This window comes from Protopterus annectens, chromosome 11.part0 (genome assembly GCF_019279795.1).
Source record: "Protopterus annectens isolate FY-2018-M chromosome 11.part0, PAN1.0, whole genome shotgun sequence".
Classification (NCBI taxonomy): Eukaryota; Metazoa; Chordata; order Ceratodontiformes; family Protopteridae; genus Protopterus; species Protopterus annectens.
Genome location: NC_056745.1, coordinates 1,563,645,814 through 1,563,655,418, shown reverse-complemented (window position 1 = coordinate 1,563,655,418; position 9,605 = coordinate 1,563,645,814).

Genomic DNA, 9,605 nt, shown 5'->3' with positions numbered 1-9,605 from the left:
TGTCCACCTGCGTCCCAAGATCTCTTATCACACTTTTGGTGTTAAGTAGACTACCACCTATGTGGTAGCTCATGGGTACAGAGTTTTACCAAAAGGGATGACAATGCACTTTCTGGCACTGAGCTGAGGCCATGACTTTGAAACCAGACATCTGTCTCAGTGAAGTCCTTTTGTAGAATGTCCACACCATTAGGAGTTTCGATTATGGGTCCTAGTTTGCAGTCATCTGTGAACTTTGTTAGCCAAAGACCTTCTGTATTAGCCTGTACTTCAGAAAAGTAGATACAAAACAGGAGAGGGACCAGGACTGAACCCTGTGGTACTCCACTTGTCACTGGTCTGAAGTTGGATTTGGAGTCTGCTTCTTTCACAGTGTGGGTTCTGCTAGTGATCCAGTTGGCAACCCATCTTGTGACATAGGGATTTATACGTAGTTTAGTGAGTTTATCTATAATTCCAGAGTGGGGGATGGTGTCAAAAGCCTTGGCGAGATCTAGATAGTCTGTGAACCACCTTACCCCTCGTCTATGGCTTTGGTGACTGCTTCAAAGAAGTCTATCAAGTTTAGGAGACATGATCTACCTTTTACAAACCTGAACTGGGTGGGGTCCAGAGTTTGGAGATTACCGATGTCTTTGTTTATAAGTTCCATGGCCTTGCAGACCTGGCTCATTAGGTTAATGGGGTGGTAGTTCCTGGGGTCCATGGTGGCTCCCCCTTTGTGGAGTGGGATAACCGTCACTGTACACCATTCAGTGGGAACAAAGCCTGAGGTGAGGCCATGACTGAACATGGTGCTTAGGTGGAGTGCCAGTTCATTCTGTAGTTCATGTAGAATGCAGCCTGGGATGTTGTCAGGTCCCATGGATGCTGTGTTCTTGGCTTTGGAGAGTGTGTTTTTTACCTGTGCAGCTGTGATTACAGGAACTTTGCATTCTTCCAGTATAGAGATGGGCCCATTATGGGGTGAGGGGGGGGGTAAAGTTAGCACTGAACCTATCTGCCAGGATGTTGGCAATATCAGTTGGTTCTTTATATTTAGTGCCATTGTGCTGTAACTCAGAGCAGATCTGAGTGTTGCCATTGAGATTCTTGACATAGTTATAGAATGCCTTGTGGTTGTCTTTAGAATAAGTGGTGATTTTGTTTTCTTATCTAGCTTTGGAGGATTTTATGAGGGATCTCAGCTTCTTACTGAGGCTGACTAGGGAGTTCCTCCAATCATGGGATTTTACTCTTTTTTTGCAACAGTTTCTTTCTTCTGTTGTAGAGTTTGTTTATGGCATGGGACCACCATATTGGCTTTCTTTTTTTGTAGGATAGCATCTTGGGTCTGTTAGGGATACCACAATCCATGAACTCATGTAAGTGCTTATAAAGTGCATTTGTGTAGGATTCAGCAGTTGTACCTCTACTGTCCGTCTGCATGGGTGTCGCAAAGTTTGCCACTACTGTCTTAAGAAGCGTGAAGTTGGCTTTGGAGATATTTTTTTATGGTGGTTTCCCTAATGGGGGTGGGGGCAGGATGTGGATGTCTAGGCTGATTAGCGTGTGGTCGGATCTGACCAACGAGGAATTAACCTCTGGTGTGGAACACCGGCCACCCATGTTGGTAATGACCAGGTCTATGATATTGCTGCCCCTGGTAGGGGTGTGGATAAGTTGATCCAAGGCTTTGGAATTTATGAATTCCAGAAAACGTTGAGCAAAAGAGTTGGTACATGAGTAGTTTTCCCAGTTAATGCTGGGGTAGTTGAAATTGCCCATTATTAGGGTGTTGGGTTGTACCTTAATATTTTCCAGTGTATCAAGAAATGAGGAGTGGGAATCCTGGGGCATGGTGGGGGATCTGTAGCAAGTTACAATTTGGATTGCGGTCTTGCCCAGAGTTAGTTGCACTTGGATAATCTCAGATGCATTATGCTGCTCAACTAGCCTGGAGGTGTGGATATCTGTAATGAATATGGACATGCCTCTGCCTTTAGTGTTTTGGTCCAGGTTAGGTGGCCGAAAGATGTGGTATGAATTATAGCCTGGTAATGCAGGGGTGCTCTCTGCAGCCTTGAACCAGGTCTCTGTCACTGCACAGATGTCAGTGTTCTCCATTTTAAGGAGTGCCTCGAGTGAATGCATTTTGAGGTTTAGACTTCTAGCACTGAGTAGCATTACTCTCAGATTTTGCTTGCTTGTACCTGTTACTGTGGTGAATTTGTCATTTGAACCTTGCCTAAAAAAGGCACTATAGGGGTAGAGCCTTAGCCAGTATCCATAATCCCAAGGATGACAGGTGCAGGCCATCATTGGCAAAGCATCATGGTATATCGATCATGTCATCCCAGGTAGACAGATACTGGATCACCTTAGAATGACACTAGAAGCTTAGCCAATTGCTGAAGTCGATCATTTTGTCCTTGTACTCTGGTATCATTCTGGGTGATGGCAGGATGCTACTCATACCTGCCTGGGCTACAAGATCAGAGAGCTCCTCCATATCTCTTTTCATGTAGTCCAGTGAGGTACATCTCAGGTCATTCACATCAACATGGACAATGACAGAGTCATATTTGTACTTGTTGTGGAGTGACCTGAGTGTGTGCATTATGTGGCGGATCCTGGCACCCAACAGGCAGCTGACAGTAACTTTCTCCTTGTTTAGCCTGGTGAGTGGAACATCAGTGTGCCTGACTATAGACTCACCTATGACTAGAGTGTTGAGTACGTTGTTATGCCTTATGGGCTGTGGTTGAGGGGCACACTGAGTTGGTGGGCTATGTGTCATTTGAGTTGTGTTGGGGGGTGGAGGTTGCTTGCGTTTCTGCTTTGGAGGTCTTTGTTGCTTGAGCAGATTTTTATTGAGAGCCTCTGTGAAAGTAGGTGTGTGTTTTGTGTTTCTATGTGTGTGTTTTGGTGGTGTAGGTTTTGAGGGACTATGTGATGAGTGTGGTGAGGTGCAAGTGTTTACCTTCTCCTCTTGACTGCCTAGTCCAGTCTTGGGTGAAGAGAGCTTTGCTTCCAGTTTGGCTATATAAGTGCATCTCTCACAGGTTGTAGTGTTGGATGGTAGGAGGAGAAGGTTGTCTGTGTACATGAGGCAATTGCTGCATTGCCCCAAGATGTCCACATTCGTCAGGTAGACAGGAGAAAATGTTGCTCATATTTGCTTTTTATTTGGCTATATGCAGAATTAACTACTCATTCTCTCTAAGGTTTCACCAATCATTTACCAAGGCTGTTTGATAAACATGTATAAAATTTAATGACACATTGTCACATCAGTTAAGGGCTTTGGATATGAAGCAAAAGAAATGGCAAAAGATAAAGATGAAAGTGCAGATTAGAGAAGATAAATTCCAAATAAAACAAAGATATATGTTTGTTAATACAGGGGAAAGTTGTATGTCACAACTTGAATGTTTAGAAAAATATATCATGAGAAATATTATATGTTATGACAAACAAGTGCTTGTTTTGTTAAGTGGGGTGCAGTCAATAGCTTATACTGTGATTTAATAGAATCTGTAAAACCAGCAACTATGGTGTTTTCATAGATTAAGATTTCATAGCCTCACCTATCACACAATCTTTTGGTTATGGCTTGTATGTTTATATAAATATACAGGGCTAACACAAATGGGAATTATCAGTGAGTATACATCTGAAATGAAATGTAGTTATCCCAACACTTTGATTTTGTTTAAAACTTTAAATACTTGATTTAAAAATGTATTTGTTCATGGACATGTAGCCATGGCAACTTTCCTCTTGTTTCTGAAAAAATGCTTTGGATGTAACTGGTAGGGCTATTAACAAGGTGAGGTTTATGTTAAAGAATGAAGAAAGAAGAGTCAATGAAACATTGTTTCTCAAAAGAAAATGGGGATATAGTCAGCATCGATAAAGCACCCTTATTAGCCTTCTAACTCCAATACACCACCCCTTTGTAGCTCACCAATCAAATCTGGACAGCATGGGTAAGCAGTTTCTGAACTTATCTGTAGCCAGGTTGGTGGATACAGGCATCGTGAGACCATGTAACAATTGTTTCATGTTTACCCAGAATCACTTATTCCTTAAAGAACAGACACAGTATGGGGGAGGTGTCCTTACACAATGACACTGGAGGCATAAAAGTGCACATCAGGTTATTGAAAACAGACACACAACACGCACCTTACATACCATACAACACACACATAGACTAATGTATGCTGAGGAACTTAAAAACAATCTTCCTAAACAACAAATATTGCTTAAACCACCCATTAGCAAATTAGCTATGTCTCAGCAAGTCCAAAGGCACTTAGAAAAAACAACACATAACACCACACACATACAGTCACACTCAGTGGAGCCGCAGCTCTAAGCCACTCAGGCAAGCAAACAGACTTCCCAGGACTCTCATCATGGGGAATCCACTGTAAGATGTACTGATGCTCCTCTAACCAGGCTGAACAAGGAGAAGATAGCTGTTAGCTGCTTATCTGGATACAGAATCTGCCGAATTGCGCACACACTGAAGTCATTACGCCACAGGTACCATTATAATTCCATCATAGTCCATGTAGGTGTAAATGACCTGAAACATACTTCCCTGAGCTATATGAAGTGAGACTTTATGGAGCTCTTAGAGTAAGTGTCTCAGGCTGGTTATGAGCCTAGCACTGAGCACATGTTACCATTACTGAAGATGATGCCACAATATGAACCAAAGATGACTGATTTTAACAACTGGCTGTCTTTCTGGTGTCATTCTAAGGGGATCCAATACTTGTCAGCTTGGGACAGCATGGTTAACAGTCCACTTTGCTTTGTCAAGGATGACTTGCACCTGTCCCCTCTAGGCTTTCAAATACTGGCTAAAACATTATCTACCCCATAGTGCCTTTTTATACAATACCAAATTGACAGCCTAAAGAGATATCAAAATTAACTGAAATGAACTTCAAAGTGTTACTGCTCAATTCTAGGAGCCTAAACAAAACAAAAAAAAAAACTGACTCTAAGCCCTCTTCATACTTAAAACTATAGAGATATGTGCAGTTACCAAGACATGCTTTAAAGCAGCATAGTGCACCCAGACAGTGTAAGGTTTCATTGCCTTCCAGTTTTAGACCAGTAGCTGCACAGACAAGGGCTAAAAGTGGAGGCATGTTGATGTACATCAATAGCAAGCATACTTCTAGGTTGGTCAAACAGGATGACGTGTTGAAATTCATCCACAGGCAGATCACCACAGAGAAAAAAACTGTACCATATCCTACTCAGCTATAACTCACCATCCATGTCCCAAGAAGTTCATAATGCATAGCTGGACCTACTGGAGACTCTTACCATCCTAGCCTAAAACCCTAATCATGAGAGACTTTAATTACCCCTGTTTAGACTAGGAATCCTATATGGCCTCAAATCTACAGGTACACAGATTCCTGGACTTCTAAAATGCACCTACTAGAGGCTGTAACATACTGGACCTCATACTTACAAATGTGGAAGAATGCTGCACCCCCCCAATGTCTCATTCCCCATGGAAAGGTCCAACCATAAAGGTTTCTCCTTCAAAATCAGAATCAACTCTATAACCCTAGCAAAACCAGTAACAGTTAGGAACTATTCCTAGGCAAACTTTTATTAAGTGATGGGTTGCCAAAAATCAATGCCCCTCTAAACACTGAGAACACAAAAGCCTATGCTGAATTGCTCTTAAAAACTTTGCGCAGCCATGTCAATGGCTGCATAGAGGCTTCTGTACCTACCAGAAGTAACCCTAGATCTAGCCCCAGAAGCCAACCGCTGTGGTGGGAATCCCAAATTAAACAGGACATACAACAAAAGGGAAAAAATATGGCAAAATTAGGAAGGGTAATTCCCACAGAGATAAGAACTCTCTCATGAAACTAGGTAGGCAGTTAAGAGGGCTAATTAGGTCAAGCAAATCTGTATTTGAGGTTAAGATAGCCTTGTAACTAGCCCTCTTTACCCCAGGGCAGTAACTAAGGGGTCTCAATCCTCACCACTGTCTCCAGTAAGGGAGTGTCACTAAAAGCAAGGATAGAAATACACAATTTCCCTTAGGAGTATAATGGGAACAGACTCCAAACCTGACACTGGACTATATGCTTCAATCCAGGTCCCCAAATGAGTCTCCACACTAACCACTGCAGAGCCTTGTGTCCCAGTTCTAGGTATCTGACACACTCACTCTTAAATGTCTGATATTCACACATACACACACTCTTGGGAAAGACTGGCAGAGATTTACCTGCTGTGTTCCTTTACCCAAATTACAAGGTAGTGGCTGCCACCAGTTAAACACCACAATACCTTTCAAAAGGGATGTTCAATTATATTGGGTACAATAGATATTGATACAAATGGCAGCATGTAACCCAAGCAATACAGCTTTCCAGAGTGGCCCTGGTGTTATCACAATAAGCAGCCACAACGAGAGGTAGTAAAATATTTAATAATAAATAAAAGGATTTAAAACATGTAAATACTGAATAACTGATTACAATAAACAACAGAGATTTAGCCACAGAAAATATGAAAATAACACTGTAGGATAGATTTCACACTGATTTTAGAAAGCCTCTAACTAACTAGCTGTAATTGCCTGGCTATCTGAAGATTAACTGTCTCTATCCAATCTAAATAACTCAGCAAGGCAAGATTATACTCTTACTTCTACAAGGCAAGATGAGGAATTATGTCCACACTCCAGGCTGTTGTCCATCCTCAATGACTGGACAACTACTCTGGAAACACCTGAACTACTACTGCTGAACAACTCTAGAAAACAAAAACTAAACAATTGACTCAGAACCTACTTTTATAGCAGATTTTTTAAAGTAACAGAAAGCTGCTATGAGAATTCTACTCTCTCATATCAGACTTTGAAAGGTAAACAAACAGCTGCAGTGAAGATTCTATTCTCCATTCTCTGGCACACAATGACATCACATCTAGGTCAGCTGACTCTGGCATAACATACATTCAGAATTCTCTTTAAAAAATTGCACATTTGGTCAGCCAGAAGAACACTGTTTGACATTCAAACATCTTGCATAAATCAGAGTGATAATCAAAAGACATAAACTTATTTACAAAATTATAGCTAGTCATGCTGGCATATGTAACACAGGGTAATTTACAATTATTTGCAAAAATTCAGTCAGTCATGCTAGCACAGATAATATCTAATATTCTCACAAGCCTCCCATATGAAAGATACCCATAAGGCTCTCTTCTCCTATGTCAGAAACCTCAAGGGCAACATACAGCAATGTGCTGAACTGGTGGTTAATGGTGCTACATTCAATTAGCCTGACAATATAGTAAATCTGTTAGCTGACAAATTTGGTTCCAATTTTACCCCTTCCCCACCCCCAACCAGGCCACAAAAAATACCCTCATACATAACCTCCCAACTTTAACTAGGGAACATGTACTGGCTGTGCCCACTAAAGCCAACAATGCAGCCTAACTTGACCCTGAAAATATCCCAGGAAGCCTCCTAATCAATCTAAAACATGACTTATCAAGACCCCTGGAGTCGCTATTTATCTATAGTCTTAAAACAGGATTTGTGCCACGAGAATAGAGGACTGTGATGGTCATCTCCCTTCATAAGAGTGGACCTTCAGATGGTGAAAACTATAGACCCATTAATCTGACTAGTCTTATTTGCAAAGCCATGGAAAGAATTATCATGGAAATTATCAATAAGGACATACAAGACCTCCAGACACTGGATCCACCCCAGTTTGGCTTTGTCAAAGTAAGGTCATGCTTACTGAGTCTGGTGGACTCCTCTGTAAAGGTCACTAAGGCAGTGAATGATGGGAAAGTGGTGCATACTGCTTACTTTGATCTCGCTAAAGCATTCCCTAGAGTCTCCTTGCTCCTTTTTCTGTTTAAAACTTTCATTTAGTGTCTCACTACTGTTTTTCTGCTGTGATGAACATTTCCATGGTGTTTTCTGCCTAAAATAGTGTAGCTAGCAGCTATAGCATAGTCTAGTTTCAGGGTTGCTGTCTCTGGGCCTGGTTGTTTGTTTGCAATGGATTTTTGTTCTGAGCACATTTTTCAGGCCATCTTTGATTAGCAGAGGTCATTCTTCACTTTAGTGAGGTATCATGTTGACTGGCCACTAGCTGGTAAAGACTGGCTGGTCTGGGGCTTGGAGTAAGCACCTCATTGGTTCTTTTGAGCTTTTTTTAAGCTGTTTCAGGTTTGAACTTTCTGCTTATTCACACTGAGTTGAACAGAGGAGGGGCACTGACCACAACTCTGATCTGTGATATATAACAATAAGTATCCTGTTTTCTTGTTTATTTTTACTAGTTATTGCTTATTCGTACCATTTACCGCAGTTTTTGTTGTCTGCTGCCTACTTTTTATTGCACTTTTTATTGTCTGCTGCCTACTCTTTACTGTATTTTATTGCTATAGACTAATCTGCACTGTTGTACTGCAATTGTCTGCTTTACTTGACCTGTTAAATAACTTTTGTTACTGCTTCACTGTTTGTAAAGCTTTTTTTAGTTAATTTCACTGTGTGAAAGGTATTAATTGAAAATTTTCTCCATTTGTTAAGCATCTCTTTGTTGTTCTGATTTTCCTGCCAAGGACTGTATCATATAATTGATTTATTTGCTGTTAAAAGCATTCTTTAGAGTCTCCTTGCTCCTTTTTCTGTTTAAAACTTTTAGTGTCTCACTGCTGTTTTTCTGCTGTAATAAACATTTAGGTAGTGTTTTCTGCCTAAGATAGTGTAGCTAGTAGCTGTAGTATAGTTTCTCACCCTCCCTCTCCATTGTTGTTTTGTTCTTAAACTTGGTGGCTTTGCAATTGTCCACCCCTGCTGTAAATTTGATCTGGGACACTCCACTCAGTCCAGTCTCATTAGCTCATGTTACCTAATATGGAAATAACATTGGGAAGGTCAACCTCCTTAGTTTCTTAACCTTGAATTATCTTCTGTTCCTCCTTTCTCCCTTTCCACTTTACTAAAAAATACTTTATTCAGCTGGTTTTACAGTATTTGTGTTTCCTCCTCCTTCCCTATTCTTCATCTTGCTTTTTCTGGTACTTGTTTTGTAAAGTGTTCCATTGCATCTTTTCTGCTGGATTTATTACTGCTTGTTTTTAGCCTGTTTAAGTTGTGTTATTCCAAGCCTCTTAGTTTTGTTTTAAGCACTTAGGCTTTAGGCCTGCTCCTTAGCTTTCCCTGGCCTCTCTCCCTCAGATTCTGACAAATATGGATGGACAATTTCCTACAGTTTCTCCTGCCAGCCTGGTTCATATAGGCATCCTGAGGCAGTGTTGCAACTGCCTCATGTACACAGGACAACCATCTACTACTACCACCTAGGAACACAATTTGTGTGAGATGCAATTACATTAAGAACCTAGAGTCTATGCTCTCTCCCTCACAAGCCAGTATATCTGGCACTGAGAAGGGTGTCAATACAATCACTACACCTCAGATACTGCCCATAACTACATAACACACACCCACATAAGCAGAGGTTTTCAACAAAATCAAACTCAAACAAAGGAGACCTCAGAGGCGAAAACACATGCAAAGTCCACAACCCTCCATG